The sequence below is a fragment of the Brachyhypopomus gauderio genome, chromosome 6 (assembly GCF_052324685.1).
Source record: "Brachyhypopomus gauderio isolate BG-103 chromosome 6, BGAUD_0.2, whole genome shotgun sequence".
In the NCBI taxonomy this organism is placed as follows: Eukaryota; Metazoa; Chordata; class Actinopteri; order Gymnotiformes; family Hypopomidae; genus Brachyhypopomus; species Brachyhypopomus gauderio.
Window position 1 is genome coordinate 9634419 of NC_135216.1, and position 17387 is coordinate 9651805.

The 17387-nt window shown below is 41.4% G+C and overlaps 1 protein-coding gene across 18 annotated transcripts in view; it reads right to left on the reverse strand.

The window, feature by feature from the left end:
- adgrb2 (adhesion G protein-coupled receptor B2) overlaps nucleotides 1-16778 on the reverse strand; it is a 189080-nt gene extending 172302 nt beyond the window's left edge. For 14 of the 18 annotated variants that reach the window (XM_077008547.1, XM_077008546.1, XM_077008534.1 and 11 more), the window contains exon 1: nucleotides 16113-16777. The gene's annotated coding sequence lies outside the window, so the exon portion shown is untranslated. Of the gene's footprint in view, nucleotides 1-16112 lie in introns of all 18 variants that reach the window. The other 4 variants (XR_013131778.1, XM_077008539.1, XM_077008541.1 and 1 more) reach the window with 2 other exon arrangements.
- Between the last annotated feature and the right edge of the window lie 609 nt (nucleotides 16779-17387).

Below are 17387 nucleotides of genomic sequence, written 5' to 3' on the forward strand. Positions count from 1 at the left end.
GTCCTGTGAGCAGGAAGGACATCGCTAATCGATTAATTGACAGCTTGACACCAGCTATCCAGCTGGTACAAATGCCAGTGAATTACAGCAGGGCAGTTCTGAACCCTTTACCCTTAAATATATTGATGAAAATCAAAACTTATAACTGAAGATAAATGGCATTAGCCTGAGATAGGAAATGGCCAAAAAGAATAAGGATAAAAGAAGGATAAACACCATACTGCATTGGAAATGGCTCAGAGGGAATGACGCGCTACCTGGTATCGCCTGGTATATATCCACTTAATCAAATATTCACAGTTAATCAAATACTAACTCGACATTAGCCACACATCATAAACATTACCACTCACACTAAATATTGCATCGACTTGTAACATATACTAAACATATCACTTTGTGCACAAAAAAAGAGACGTCTATGATATGATTACGTTAAAGAAACCTTATTAATCGATTCTACTTGTTGGCTTGGTCACGAGAGGACAGGAGTCAGTCCACTGAACTCCATCATCTTCTTTTCTAATGCTGCTTTTTCTAACGTTTTCATCTCATTTTTATTCCTTCTGATGAATGGAGCTACTATAAGACATAAACCTGTCAAACACCAATATGTATATCCCCCAAACTGATGGACGCTTTGAAAATCAGACTCTTGCCACTGTCTCCAATCAATTTCATCAGCCTCTGAAATGATAAACAGTTGGCTTCATTATGAAAACAGAAAAAAAAGACACAATCAATACGCACTGGGATTCTAACACTCATATGCATAAGAAATACATATCATGGAACAAAACATCTGACCGGGTAACAGAGAGGGAAACTTAGCAGGGGTGGCAACGAAATTATGGAGGAAATCCATTTCATGTAGAACTGCACTATCTTACAGAGATATCTTCCTGTGGGATGCCTTTTCCCAGGACAGTGGAGGGATTTCAAGAACAAACTGCATTATAGATATTTTGTTCTGATTCTTACTGTTTCCATCTCCGTTACTCCATGTAGTTGACGCTAGCAAGTATGGCATATTCACCATCATTGATGTTTAGGCACCAGTAACCAACACTAGCAACTTTGCATATCTGTTAGCACAGATTCCCATCTACCAATAGCATATGGCTTTAATTGCACTGATAATTCCTCTATGTCTAGTTTACTTACTCTAGGATTCTAGCAGTCCTTTGACTAAAATTGCCAGATGCATCGCCCTATTTCCAGATGCTACATGCATTCATGCAGAACTAAAAGAGGTATTAAAACTGAACAGACTATCTGTGGAGTGAACACCCGTTTACCGTATCAGAAATTGTAAATAAGCCCTGTTACACTGCATATAGGACAGAAAAACACAAATTGTGCTTTTACTTTCTCTCTCTCTCTCTCTCTCTCTCTGTCTCTCTCTCTCTGTAAGTCTGTCATTTCTCTCAAGTGTGTTTCCAATTTCCAGGCTTAAATAACTTTTTTTTCTGCATGGCTGAGTCAGAATGATATCCGTCTTGACTTATCACAAATTTGTCTTCTGGAACTAATTTCCACAGCAGGACATATAATGTTTTAATGAGTTTTTATTGCATATTGATTGCAAATTGATATCTTTGGTTGAGGTCTCATATGAATAATGCAAGGTACGCATCATTATTGACAGGCCCTGTTTGTCTTTTCAAAACAGCATATTTTCTACATTTTTTTTCCCACTAATTCAGTGCATGGGATAAACGGTCTTTGCAAGGGCATAAACACATAATCAGTCTGAAAGACAGAAATATAATCACTAAGTGGTGTCTCTGATGAGGTGGGTGTGAAGAGATGAAAATAACCAAAACAGTGTGTGGTCTAGCATGATTACAGAGATATTAATACGAATACCAGCATGTTTGAATATATCAGGTATTGGAATTAAACGATGCCATTACAGACCAACTAGCAAGAAAATTAAATACCAAGCCAACCTCTGGTTATAACCAGTGGTCAGCTAAGTAATAAAAAAATAATACTTTTTTAACAAAATTATCTGTATCTTTATCTAAACCTTTATCTCTATCTCGACCTTTCTGGTAGGTGGTCATGTTTTCTCTTACATTTACCACAGACCTTGGAGTTTGCAGGTGTGGCAAGGCAGTTTTGCTGTTGCTAGGATTGCTCTTTTCTGAACTGAGATCAACGCTAATCCTGGGATCTGTTGGAGCTTCTTCTCCAGCTTAGGGGTCAAAGCTGCAAGTATCCATATTACTACTGGGGTAACTTTGATGTTGACCCTCCATATTCTATATCTATTTCCTCTTTCTACCTGTTGCTTTCATCCAGTTTTTCTAAGGTATGTAAAATTTTGGATAATTTTTATGTCACTAAGGACCGTCACTTCTATTACCACGGCTGTTTTGCATTTGTATTACTTGAATACGTGTTAGGTGTTGGTGCTCAGGACTCTAAAGGGCCTCTTAGGACAGGTTGCATCCTGTCTGGTATGATACAAGTCTACTGATTGACCTGGTGTTTAGTGTTTATTGTGCTGCCAGGATTAATGCATATGTAGAATCCATCAGTTCGACATTATCCAGCTACTGCTAGGATGTTCACCTCTGCTATCTGTTGGAAGTATGTTCCATGAAAAATGGACCTGCCTGACATCTCTTCTGTTCCACTGTATCCATGACTCCTACCTGTTGGAGGCGCTCTCCCATCAGCTCATCCTTTGGGGCCACTGGTTGGATGTATTCACAGATGGTTCATGTCTCAACACAGACAGTGAATTGTACACTTTGTAAGTTCTGTCTTCCAGTAGGTGTGTAGCATTCGAATGTTGGATTATGGATGATTTCTGGCCTTGATATCAGCAACTTCTTTGCTTAGTCTGCTTGGTGGCAAGACGTATTTGATTATGGCTTATGGCATGTGTGTTTATGGCTTTGATGTTATCACTCCCATGCAGCTGGATCTTATCAACTTGCCTAACCTCACTGATGTATTTAGATGTTGCTCTCATTCTCCTCTCTGACTTATGGCATATTTGTGCTGGAAAAAACTCCCAGGTTAATGTAATTTTTAGCTGTCCTCCAGATGTGGTATAGCCCTGTGTATTTAAAGTCTTCAGTTCTCATCACCTCTTTTTGCTATCAGCCAGCCATATTGTGTGTGTGTGTGTGTGTGTGTGTGTGTATACATATACATAAATACATACATACATACACATTCACACATAAGTATACACACAAGTTTTTTCAGAGAAATGGATGTTTTGGACAGAGGTCCTTCATCAGTCGCACAAGCAAAGTGTTTGATGGAGAAGCACTCTGCTTGCAGCTAATGAAGGGCCTCTGTGCACAATTTATGAAGGACCTATATATATGTGTGTGTGTGTGTGTGTGTGTGTGTGTGTTTGCGTGTGTGCATAAACAGCAGCTTTAGGACTACAGCTTTGGTAATGTTGAGGTTGGGGCTCACAAGTCTTAACTGTGTTTTAATATGTTTAATACAATGAGTGGTGAGTGTATGTATGCACACTTAAGCTGTAATCTCCCACATCAAACATGTCCTTACAGGGGGAATCAGCACCTTTCATAAATGCTGTCTGCTCTTACAGAAATAGCAGTTTAAACAAGCTATCAGAAGCCATAGCTGAGTACTGAGCATGTGTTAATACCCACTTCAGTGTAATCTCTGCTACTTTGGACAGATCATTTTGAGTTCCCTGGTGCACAATCTACTGCCACAGAAAGAGCAGACATCTGAGGGGTTAATTGATTACTATGAGTCAGGAACTCCAAGTAATATTAGCAGTCAATGGAAAATGTAAGGACTTGTACACAACGTCAGGCGATTGGACCTCTCCTTTAGATGTTTATCTCCCATTGCCAATAACCCTAGCAGAAGAGCTAGTGCACTACAGACCTTACGGGTCCTTCTAAATTCCTGGGTATTTCTGTAATGGGCTTTTAAGTGGTTGCTATTCTTTATGGATAGTGCGGGGTGTCACTGACAGGTAATGGGAGGGAAGGGGGGGGGGGGGGGCAAGGTCAGTCCAACATGCTCTGGGATGACGGATCCGACGTGTTTTATGCAGCACCGCATGCACGTAAACAGACCTCACGTGCTCGGCGCACTGTGGAGACTCCCGTGTGAGAGGCAGGTGTGAGGAGCTTCAGGATCCAGGCCAATCTTTGGCACTCAGAGGTATCACACTGTATGTCCCAGATGTTGCATAGCTAACACTCCCTGACTCCCTAATAGCATTACCATCAATAATGGCCATAAGCCAAGGGAGGGGTACCCATACTCTAACACTTTCCATGTAAATCCAGACAGAAATCCCTTTTCTGTGGAAAATAGTCTTCAAATCCCATTAAACCAACTAAATGTAATAAAGGGGAACAGCATGGCCATCTTGACAGGCACCAGTGCTGAATCACGTGGTCGCGAATTGATTTGACTTAAGCTCACAGAGCTTTTTACACCACAAAGAGAACTAATCATTGAGTTGACTGCCACAGGCAAGCACTTCCAGAAAAAAAAGTGTATTCCTCACGACATCATATCAACTGGCATTAAAGTCAAGATTCAAATAACACACACACAGCTCGCAATTAAGAACCGAATCATTTAATGCAGGGCATGTCCAGAAGCCATTCCGGCTCAGAATACACTTCTCACTGTGCCTTCTTATTTTTGTGCCTTGGGGTAGATATGCAACTGCAGATCAGTGTCAGACAAATCAAACAGTTCCTCATTTTTACGCAACAGATGCTACGAGATGCAAAGAATGTGCCTGGTTACCAAACTGCAGTGTCACTGAGAGGCATTAAAGAGATACAGGCAGATCATAGGTTCTCTTCTACAACGCACTTGGCATAAGAAGAATCAAGAACGGATCAGTTACATTCCTGCACCACCGGATTGTTGAATCCGTTCAATAAATCTTTATATCACATTCAGTAACCTATCTTGTGGAAAAAATAGGGGTTCCTTTTATGACATTTTGCAAGTGAGATGCATATTTATAGAAGACAAGCATAACAATATAAATACATACCATTTGCAGCAGTTGGGAGGAGCAATCGTGTATACTGCTTCAAAACTCATCAGATGCAGGGGACAATAAATCTTGATTGGACAATAAATCTCGACTGGACTAAATTTGACCCCTGGAAATACTGTGATTAGTGAAACTGACTGTTGATATCACACACAACTCAAACCTAACAGCTAGGTCTGAGAGTCAAAATGAGACCATAGGCCATAATGATGAGAAACACAGGCTAGAGAGAACATGAGGCAGCAAAGGGGTCTTTACTGTTTACAATTTAACAGTCACTGCCATATAAGACTGCGTGAACTCAGATTAATAGATGGCAGCAGCAATGGTGGTATGATGTTAGTGAGAAATAGCTGTCAATGTTATCTACATCATACAAATAAACTGGAATCAAGTCTTCCACATATCGGTCCCACCAGCTGACTTATTAGCAAGTAAAAAACTTGTAACTCGATGAAAGAACCAATATTAGAATCAGGAAAAAATGAATGACGCTTTACCTACCAATTAAATTCAGTTCTGTTGGCATATGCCAACATACTGTAAAGTTCCATTTTGGATTTAACATTACTTAAATCATTTACTCAATAAGGTATTGTTTCCTGAATGTATAACGATTAAAACTCCTTCCAAAGAACCCACACCACCATGAAACAGTCACACGTTTCGATGCGACTAGGCGCTTTGGTGAGGCGGGAGCTCTGAGCAGACTAACTTGTGAATAACGATTCTAAAGTGTGTATTAAAAGTGACTCAGCTTTAAAGAGGAGAAAAGAATACTGAGGCACTGCCACCACTGATATTATTAAACTAATTTGTCTTGTCATAGCCCTGGGTGAACCCACATCATAGTGCCAAGGCTGTATCCCACTGCATAAACAGCCGCTCAGTCACAGGACTTTGCTCAGTTGAATGGAATACAGATTAGAGCAATGGAAAGCCAGGGGGAAGCGCTCCACAAATCTCAGAGGAGACTTGGAATTTCTCTACTGGACTTGAAAGTTAATTGTGCTCGCCTCTCACACGCTCTCCAACGGTTATTCTCCAGTTGTCAAGACGCCCCATTGATCATTCACATGAAGGCCCGGCGAGTGAGACATCACTCTTGTTTGCGTTGGATACTCCACTTCACTGTAATGGTTTGTCATTGGGTAGTCTCACACTGCAGGCCATAATTAGTTAATACACTGATGAGCTGGAGACTGCACACAGACAGCAGGTCTGGAGTCACATGTGCCCCCAGTGTAAAACGTTACTTTATTTTCTATAATTAAAAAAAAGGAAAAGAAAAAATATATATATACATATATATTAATTTCCAGACACCAGCCAGCACATTGTAGATTTAAAAAGTCACTGTGTCAGCACTGTATCATAGGGCTGTCAAAGTTAACATTTAAAATTGCATAACTTTTCACTCTGATACATGCTATCAAAGAGGTAATATTCTAATTTTATGCAAAGTATATATAAACTTTGCTATGGTTGCTTTCAGCGTGAAACCGTTGTAGATGGCTGAAAGGACAAACTGTTGTTATAATACAGTCTTTGTGTTAGCAACAAGTACAATGACTTTCACTTATCACTTAAGAGCCAGCCCTGTACTAATGGCACTTAATGGCAGCACTTTTAACATGAGCAGGTTTGGCTTTCAAAGAATGAACACAATCATTAAATGAAAATTAAGACAGTACGTTTGGCACACTTAATCAAAACAAATCTCAAACAATACTGATAGCTCTTATGTTAACACGGGCCACATATCAAAGGACGGTAAGATAGGACAGCAGTACTTGTGGGTGTCATGAACACATGTACTTTCAGAGGTTAACAATACATCAATTTTCTGCAATTATTATTATTTTAATATTGTTTTGCACAATGTATTCAAACAAACAGCTGAAACTACAATATAACAATTGGGTCTGATTATCCTAATTGGGAAGATGAGGTCTGTGAGACAGCACGTGAGAGCACGTGAGAAACCTACAAGAGAAAACGTGGGGAACATCCACCTCTCCCGCAGGAGCACCATCTCACAAACGCGGCACCATTTAAGACACAAACACGAGCTCTTCCAACGGGAGGAACCGGAGGAGGCCCTGTCCGTAAATCTGAGCCGCCGAGACGGCTAACAGGAGGCTGCTTGAAGACCTCTAGACAGAGCAGAGAAGATGCCGGCTCACTGCTGCCAGCCTATTCCCTAAGATACACCATCATTCCGAGATGTGGCACTGATGAGGGGTATCTTCAGAGTCTGAAAGATGTCTTAAAAAATACATATATGAATGCATATCTATATTTGGTCTGCTTTCTTATTCCTCTAAATGAGAAAAAAAAAGTAAAAGTTCAAACTGGCAGAGCTAACTGACATCAGAAAGAAGACTAGCTTACTGTAGATTTGAACTAGAATAATGCAATGTTCAAGTATTCTGACAGACCGTCACCCAGCAAAACAACAGCTCACATACAATGCACGAAAATCTGACTTAAGCCATTAATATTCATGGCCAGTGGCCAGCAGGGACGCATGAGTTAGGGTGAGTTCGGGTGTTCCTTGACTGGTGGCTAAGGGCCAGTGACAGGAGCAGAATGGGCTGTTCTTTTTATGGCAATATGAGCCAAGAGTTTGTGGATGACAGTCCAACAGTTCTGGCTCTGTGAATGATAGTAACCCAGCCTCCTTGCCTCACATAATCACAGCAGAAATCCAAAGGCCTGACACATGAGTTCATTCCAAGGTGACACTTTGCTTCAGTAGCTTTAAAAGGCTTAGGCAGCACTGCTCTCCTAATCAGAACCAAAAGGTGTCGTGCTTTGGCAACACAATGACACCAAAGCAGCGGAGCTACAGAAGCAGAAGCACTAATTCAAAACACAAAGGAAAAGACAAAAAAAGAGAGGAAAAACTCAGTAAGCAAAATTTACTCAGTCCATTTGAGGAGGAAATATATAAATATGACAGAGCATCAGAAATACTACCTAGTGAAGCAGGTCCCTTTCAGAAACTCAGCACACATTAATTACACACTTCCTGGCAACACATAATAAAAAAAAAAAACATCCTCTATATATAATCCTTTTCACAGGGCTCTCGTATTGATGAAACACTGTCTGGATCTCCAAGGTGTGGACGTGCAAACACAACAGGGCCATGGTGCATCCGCGGGTACCCAGTCCAAAGCCATGTGCTTGCCCATTAACAAATTTCTGCAGATGGGCAAATTAATTGGTGGAACACTAGGGGGCGCTGTGAAGGCGGGGTTCCACTTGGGGGTGGAGCCGAGAGGAACGTGTCCTTTACATCCTCACTGCATGCACTAAATGAAACATTTTTGGCTCTTAGGAAGAATCGAGAACAATGCTGTCTGTTATTGATTCACCATGTGTCGTTTCTAGCGGCACAGCAAGGGGCCTTCCTAATGCTAACTTGTGTCGCTATATTGCATGATCATTGATAATTACCATCCGCCCTTGCTGCTAATACATTTCGTTGTTGGATCAAGCCTTGAAAAGAGAGCCAAAAAAAAAACGCCTGACATATTGAAAACACATCAAGAAGCTGTCCGGATATAATTACGGTTTTAAATACAAAATCAAAAAAGCAGCTATCTGTGGCGTGTCCTTGAGGCTGTAGTCTTCAGGCACAGTCTCTCTGTGGGTGCAGCCAATCTTCAGAGCAAGAATTCCATGCCTAATCACTTTTAATCGGGTCCCGGATTCCACTTTATGGCCACTGCCAGGACGGGATCAGACCGGGCGTGAGCGCTGTAAAGCCGTGGGCGGGTCTGGCCACCGTGGGCTGTGCAGACCTGCTGCTGCCTACTTGAACCTCTGCGGAAATGCCCTTCCTCCACCTGATGCATCAACCTCGTTTCCCTACTGAGATGAGCCGATCATCAGCACATGCGTGGCGGAGAAAACTGGGAGGGGCGAATAATAAAGGGGGGGGGGGGGGGGGGGGGGGGGATCGATCGACAACATTGCAGTCTCTGAACCTTTGTTCATGCTCAGTAGCCAAGGCACACTGAGAGAAGATTATAAAACTTTCCACAAAGACAGACTGGCAGGGGGGCTGGGGAGGGGGGAGGATCACATGTAACCAACCTGTGTGGGATAGTTTAAACACACAAAACTGATGAATAAAAAACCATCACAAAAGACTACAGACACTGGCAGAATATGGAATAGGACATTTTCTTCCAAGTTCATTTCACCTTGTTGTAAGCAGCAGTAAAGACACTAATTCAACTATGTTTATTTCTTAACTAGTGTTCACATACATCTTCATTTGTGTTCTGCCTTGGGCTCGGCATGCGCAGGAATCCTGTAATAATCAGATTTTCTGCAATGCCTAATGAACACCGTGCCCTGTTCCTGCTTGTGTGGGGCTCCGTGCATTATGCAGCCCACTGCAGAGAAGGAAAGAGAAGAGGGGCTCATTTACTTAGCAACTATCCTACTAACAGAAGCTGCACCGAGGCCCGTGGATTCTGGCCATGGTACAGACGGGCTCGCTCACAGCACGAAGGTAGCTGACACATGACTGGGATTGCAAGGCCAGGACTATGATAATGATAACCATTACGCTTCTTGCCTAAAAGAAGATAACCATGGTGTCTCTGCTACTAGCCAGTGAGCCTTGCTTATACTAAATAAGGAAATGTGAAACTCATTTAAATTACTGCATTCTTTATTTTAAATATCGAAGGTTACCTCATTTGTGAAGTGTTTTGAAGGTTTTGTACATGTAGGCTGGCTAGCAGATGTTTATTTTAAGCATGTAGAAGGGAAATACACCCAGAGTAAAGTAAGATTCTGGATTTTCCAACACCGTCACCAATGGGATGCAAAGACATTTGGCTAAAGCACTCCGAACATGGTGTAATTTAGTTATTCCAATGCAAATGAGGTCTAAATTCATTCAAGTTATTTCAACCATCCTAGTGGGACCTTCAAAGGTAGTCTACAGCACTCACAGAAGATTTGAAACTTCAGCCATCATAACCTCTCAGTAAACGAATGAACACGAGATTGTAGACATGTAGGGCTAAAACGAAACATGCTGAATAGTTTCACTGACCTTTACATTCTATGTCCTTGGCTGCATGTTATCTACACGCTAGGTTTTCTCTTTTATTATTATTATCACAAACACATTAAATATGACCAGAATACACATAAAATACATCAAACTTTTTCAATATAAAGCTTTCATTTGAACTTCATCAAATTTGGAGTCTAATGAGTTCATGGTGTGCTGTGTGAATAAGGTGAGGGAGACCCCATTTCTTACTGTCAGCAGCCAATGAGAACTCAAACTACAATGCATTGTATTTGACTTATATTTAATTATAATAAGTGGATTCTCTGAAGATGTAAACAGTTTATCAAAGCATTGTTTACTATGTTGGCATGGGCCCAAGGGCATGTTCATTGGATTCAGTCCAGCTTGTTTTTAATAAGCTACCACAAAGCATGCATACTGAGGAGAGATCAGATAACTGAAAAATGCTGACAATAACATGAGGAAATGTAAATATTAAAATTAGCATTGATAGATAAAACACAATGCTCTGAGTGTCTTCCTCTGTCCAAATTAAGGTGCATGACAACTCAGTTTGGTTCGAAAATTCAAACATGATGCACAATTCAAACAGGCTTTTTCAAGCTACCTCAAGACATTTCAAGTATGCTGCAAGTGCTGTAGTTTTTATCCTTATGAACCTGACAAAGCAAGTGGGCTTTGTATCCCAAACGCTAAAGATTCTTTTGGAAAAGGGCAAGTTCTAGAACACACAGTGGGATAATATGATGTGATTTCATTGGATTCTGTCTTCACTGTAATGGCACGATGCATCGTGCAGACTTCGGGAGCAATACAAACTGGATCTGAAGATTTCATTATCAGTCACTGCTTGAGGATGAATGTTCCCATATCAATGTCAGCAACACATCTGATACTATGCAACAGGCATTCACATAGATGTAATAAAACAAAATGCTAAACTTGCAGAGTCAGCCAAGCCTGAATCCAATTACATGCTACCATTCGTGTACTAGCTCACAATTTATGACCTTAAAGATAAACCTGTCTTCTGCTTTGCCATGCTCATTGGGATAAAATTCCATTCCACATGCTAATTTAGAGGAAGCATCTATAGTAGGCCTACTGATAAAATGATAATGTTTCTGACATGAAGTATTTTAGTTTACTGCATGACACCATTTGCATCATAACATCCAGTTCCAGGATGTTGCTTCATGATATCACCTTGTGTCTATGCCACAAAATGTCATACAACTGACACAAAGTGCCAAAAGCAATGATTTTAATGACCATGTCAAAAGTAAAGTAATTGCTTCATTGTTACACTGAATAGAAAAAATGTAGACGTAAGATAGCCTATCCAAAATGTCAGAATAATTTGCAATAAAATAAACTTTAGATGTCCAAGTATAATTACACTAAGATTGCTTAATCCGCCTAAGCGGATGTTTACACGACGCCTTTTCAAACTCTCCAAAGCGCACTTGTCTAGTACATATTCGGCACCTTATTAGTTCATCTCCGGTCAGACAGCATTTCTGCCACGCCCACACGTGCGTTATGGATGAGAGCAACATATTTGGATATTTTGCCCTTGTGTACTGCCTCAGTCCCTTTTCAAGTGAAAGCCCCTCTGATTTGACAGGGGCGGAGAATACAAATTCCAAGGTCTTTACCAAATTATTAGCATAAATTAACAAAACTGTGCTGATTTTAGCTGTTAGATGCTCGAATCTCATGGCTAGTCACTCAAACTATAATTTTTTCACATTTTATGATCAATGTCATTATGTAGAATGCAGCACCATTATGTAGAAAAAAATGACTAAAATGGGCGTAAATGAGTATCCATGGATGTGGACGAACAACCTCATTTAGTAACTAGAGGTGTAATATAACATCCTGACATATACAACTACCTTACCTCACCAGTTAAAATTTCCTGTAATTAACATATATTTGTTGTTTTTGTAGTCCACCACCACCACCACCACCACCAACACCACCAACACCACCACCACCACCACCAACACCACCACCACCACCACCACCACCAACACCACCACCACCACCACCACCACCACCACCACCAACACCACCACCACCACCACCACCCCCACCCACCTATAAGGTCTTACTTGTTTTTTTCCAATTTGGTGTCAGTACTTTTACAGCCTTTGTTTCCACCCATAGTGAAGGTAGGAGGTGATGTATGGTATTAAACTAAATTGCAATTGTGCCAAAAAAAAACATTTTTAAGATTTGTTCTGTGAGAAATAAGACTAAAACCCTGATTTAAGTTTTTACATGATTCAAAGATGCTAAGCAAACCCAAAAAGACATCATTATTGGCTTAAAGCTAGAAGCTGACAGAAGAGCTCCCTAGCCACAGGGACTTGATGAGATCCTGATCCATGTCTGTGTGTGCAGTAGACCATTTGAGTCAGACAGGTTGAAAAGTAATTTATTTCTCTATCTAGCTATCTGTTGTTAAAAAAACGGTATCCAATTGCCCAAAACCATTAGTTTAGCTAGTTAGTTAAGCTATTTAGGCATTACTAAATAGCTTATCCTCACTCATAAGCTCATTGTTCATGTTTAATAAAGCCTACTGGAAAGAGCATGTGGAGAATAACACTGCAATTGGGGTTTCACTTTAACATTTAGCTACCAGCCATTCATTCAGATATACATTTGATTCAAATTGATACAGAACAAGGATATTGATATTAATATGCAAAAATATGAAGAATATGCAGACTAATAGTGAGCTGTATACTTGAGCATTTTGATCCCAATGTTAGCTACATACAGTATCTAGCTATGTAACAATATTGACTAGCTTAGTCTACCTGGTGATTCAGTTAGGTAATGGTACAAGTGATGGCTATTTCTATTGGAAATAGGCTGGTGTTGACATTTTAGGTTAAAGCTGTTTCAAGACACAATTTCCCATTCACTCCCTTTCAAATGCTGAAGAATGTTTCCCCCACAAGGAGTATGGCTTTTCCTTTGATGGCACGATGCGCTCTGTGTCTATGCCTTATTTCTGTGCTTACACTGTGTCCACTAAATAAATAAATAAATAGAGTCCCAGAAGTTGCTGCACAATCATAAAATTGGCTATGCTAGCAAAAGCTTTTCTTGGTAATTTATATCTGAAATAACTTTTATGTTTGTGTTCATAGATTTGGGTCCCAGAGGTCTCTTGTGCCATCTTAAACATCATTTTCAGTTAGATTTCTTTAGCTTCAAGAGCTGCAGTATAAGAAAAAGCAACAGGTTGTACAACACAGCAGCTGAAGATCCTGGACCATCATGCAGTCTTCTCACTGAATTGAGTAAGAGGTGAAAAACCTTGACCTGACTTTAGAGCAGACACTAAAACACCTGACAGACATTTTTGTATGAATTCTTGTGTCCTAACACTAAATGTTCACTAGTGCCATCTACTGAAATAGCTAAGTAAACAGTGTAAACAGTGTAAACGCATACGCTCATTATAGAGCTGTCAAAATGTGAAATATTTAGCTAAACGTCAAACACAAGATGAGACATTATGTTAAGCCATGAGACTGCGGGGAGAGGATGAACTAGGGACCACGCACACATCTCATGGGTTCGGATGTACTAGTGAATGGACACTTGGGGACAAATAATCAATACAATTTCTGAAGGTTTTTTTTTTTTTTTACTTTTTTCTCATGGCTGAACATAATGAAAAATATTACCTAAAAGCAAATCTTGCTGGCGGGCTCTTGCTGAAGCCAGTGCATGGTAGTGCACAAGTGCAGATATCAGAGGACAGAGAGGTGTGATGATAACAGCAAATGGCTGGCTAGGGGACCCAGGCGAAAAGGATGGTAACTTACAAAAACCAAACGCTCTTATGTCAGCACTTTTCTGTTTTCGTACTTTTTTTATAGCAGGACTCAAACTGAGGCCATTTCTGATTCATTTTCACTATGCGTGGGCAATCAGTGTCTTCTCAGTTTCACGACCTTATAGATTTTTGGGACATGAACACAGTTTGAGGTCACCTTCGTGTACCTGACTAATAGCAAGTTCTCTCTCTAGTTTTGAGAACCCCGTGCAGAATAATACATTGCAGGTACAAGCAATTGACCCTAGAGAAGGTTGTAAATGACTCGTAGCCCCAGAATCTGTACTTTTAACCAGAGACATCAGATAGCACAGCATAACAAAGCAATAGATTCATTGATTCAAGCTATGCCATGTGCTAAATTAGTTGCTATTAGGTTGCAGCCAGGCCACAGTTGTGATTGGAGCACACAACTCAAGTCTGACACTAAAGCACGCTGAAGCACAGACATGGGTTTAAAGTACATTTGTTGAGGAGCAATATTCATTAAACCAATATTAACCAATGTAAATCAGCACTGATTTCACACAGTAAAATATAATGTTTTCCCTCCATAAAACATAATGTTCCATGTTCTGTAGGAAACAGGATTTTTGGTTTTGAAAAAAAAAAAAAAAGGATGGCCATGGATGAGATCCATTCAACCAGGGATGGCCAAGCTGTTGCCTGGATCCTAGTCCATATGTACTGCTACATGGCCCATTGCACGCATGAGATGGTGAGGGGCCTTGGTAGCTCGTACTAGGGTTTGCAGCATGCGCATAGCCAGCGATACACCTCCAGGTCTTCGCGAGGCAACAGATGCGTTAGTGGAAGCCTTCCTCTGAGCGCATGTGCTGTGGCGTATTCATCAGAACCCACGCAGCTCGAGGGAGGAATATTAGACGGTATTTCTGTTTCTATCAACTCGGCGCGTTAGCGCTGCACATATGCCAATCACGACACGGCGGAATATAGGAAACGCGGAAAATCAACTTGGCTGCAATTTCTCATTCTCAAAATGCACCTCAAGCATATTGTCCCTAGATGTCCGTGTGAAGTAATGCTCAGCTCCCGCATTTCGGCCATCCGAGTGGACAGACACCTCCAAAAACTAATAAAAAAGACGACGGAGAAATGCCAGGGAAGGTGCATTTCGCGCAAATGGATATTAGGTCAGCATGCACACGAAGGGTTGTTCAAACCCATTTAGAAATAACGAGGTCTTTGTAAGAAACTCAATTTGGAACGGCACCCGTTATGCGGCGTGTTTTAATAGGCGACACCGAACCGAGCTCAGGCTCAACAGATGGGCGAAACCTGAAACACCACCGAGGAGGTGTCGGTCTCGGCCACTCCGAACCAGCACCGACCGCATGTGTGAAGAACAACCTCCAAAGACAACTGCGTAAATACGCAATGTGCTACAGGTAATGTATGCGTAATTGGTTAAAAAAGGACGTCTTATCTTCGAATAAGTGTTTTACGTTTTGAAATACTTCATTATTTTGTGGGGCGAAAAGCAAGACAGAATAATAACTGATTTATGATGAACACCTTGGTTAATCGGAGCGCCGACGTCAGACTGCACGACGTGTGATAAATATATCTGAATACAAGTATGAACGGAAAAATCGAAAATCTCTGTCACCTTTAATGAAACAGCATTGCAAGACGGTGCGTTCAGCCTCCAGAACCACGATGAGCGGCAGATCAAGCCTATTTCTACGATATCATCGCGTGTGGTTCCGATTTACTGAACCGGCGCCTCAGTTTATAGCTCCTCAGCCTTGTTTCATTATAACAGCGTCGTTTCCTCACACTGCGCAAAGTTAACGGGGACGAGACGCGAAGTGAGAGCGAAGAAGCCTGGATCACGTCCACGTGAGATAATCCAAGGGTGCATTTTATTTGGGGGGGGGTGAACATGTTTTGAATGGCCACGGCACTTTGGGTTCAGTTCACGGCACCCTGTTCCGCGGGACTGTCATGACACATGATTGCAAACTCAGTACCAACTTCAGATAACGGCAAACGAAGGAAATTCAGAAAATGATCGGGGCTGGTGCATTTCAAGTCCTACATTCATAGAGGCTGCAAAACGCGGTGCTGATGACATTGGAAAAAGTCAGTGTACACTGAATGAACAAAACAAATAACAAAATTACCTGATCTCTGTCAGCAGTAGTTATTCGATATACCCGGATTTGTTTCGTAGATACAAATGAAGTTTGCCATCCATGACACGTCTCAGTTTAGAAGAATGAGTACCTTTCAGCAGCGTTACGCATAATCTTTTCACAATCTATCCTTCCAGCGATCCACTAGTCTTCGGGAAACCGAAGAAATATAAAAAAAAAAAACACAGAAAAATATCAGGAGATGCCAAATGACTTAAAATACAGAAAGGATCTGACAGCCCTAACCAATAACTGAAGGTGTAAAAACAATCCGAAATGAAAAGCAGGACTTGAGTTCACGAGCTAAAGGCGCCGATAATTCCAGGCTGCGCATCCATTCTGATACACTGTATTCCAAACGAGTTCACGAGTGAACTGTGCAATCGGCATCAGCAATCGTGCATCCCGTTTATTCCGAATTTTGTTGCAGTTTTACTTCCAAGATACCAAGACGCATACGCAACCCGCGGTGGATACGGGCGGCTCTCGCCCTTCTTCTTCTTCTTCTTCTTCTTTTTCCCTAGCTTGCTTCGGATTTGAGTGTGTTTCTGCAGTCGCTCTCTCCTGCGCTGGAATCCGAGCCGTCTGTAGGCTCCTGCGCACGGTCGTGCATCTGGATCACCCGCATTCGCAGCAACAGCTACGGAGACACAGGCGCGCGCCGGGGCTCGCGGGGGACCAGTACGCGCGCGCTGCTTTACTGACGTCAGACATCGCGGGTTGCAAACGGAGCAAAAGAGAGATTTTAGTTCGCCGGCACACCGTCAGACTCGAACAGACGGTTGAACAAAACAAGAAATTATACTAAGACTTGACGTCTGGGTGCTGACTGTTTTTTTTATCACATTTTTTCCAAACGCAGCCGCAAGTTATATTGAAATACTAGACTAGACTAGACTAAAATTGTACCTCAAGACCCTGTTACTGAGACTTACTGCGTCTCACACTGCCGCCGCCTGCCCATTCTCACATCACTGTCCTCACAACTGAGGACCGTGCAAATCACAAAGATAGAACCTAAATGGGAATGAATTTGCTATGACTTCAAAAACACCGAAGCTGCACAAAGTTACATAACGGTCTCTCTGAATGATGCGGTGTTTCAGGTTGTGGAACTACATTCATTCAGCACAAACTGAGATCTTTCCTCAAGAATTTCACATAGACCAGAACTCAATTTCTCTCTTATATCATGACCAAACATTTAGCCGGCATAGCCTACCAGATTTCAAAGCAACTCTCAATACGGCGCACGCAAACGAA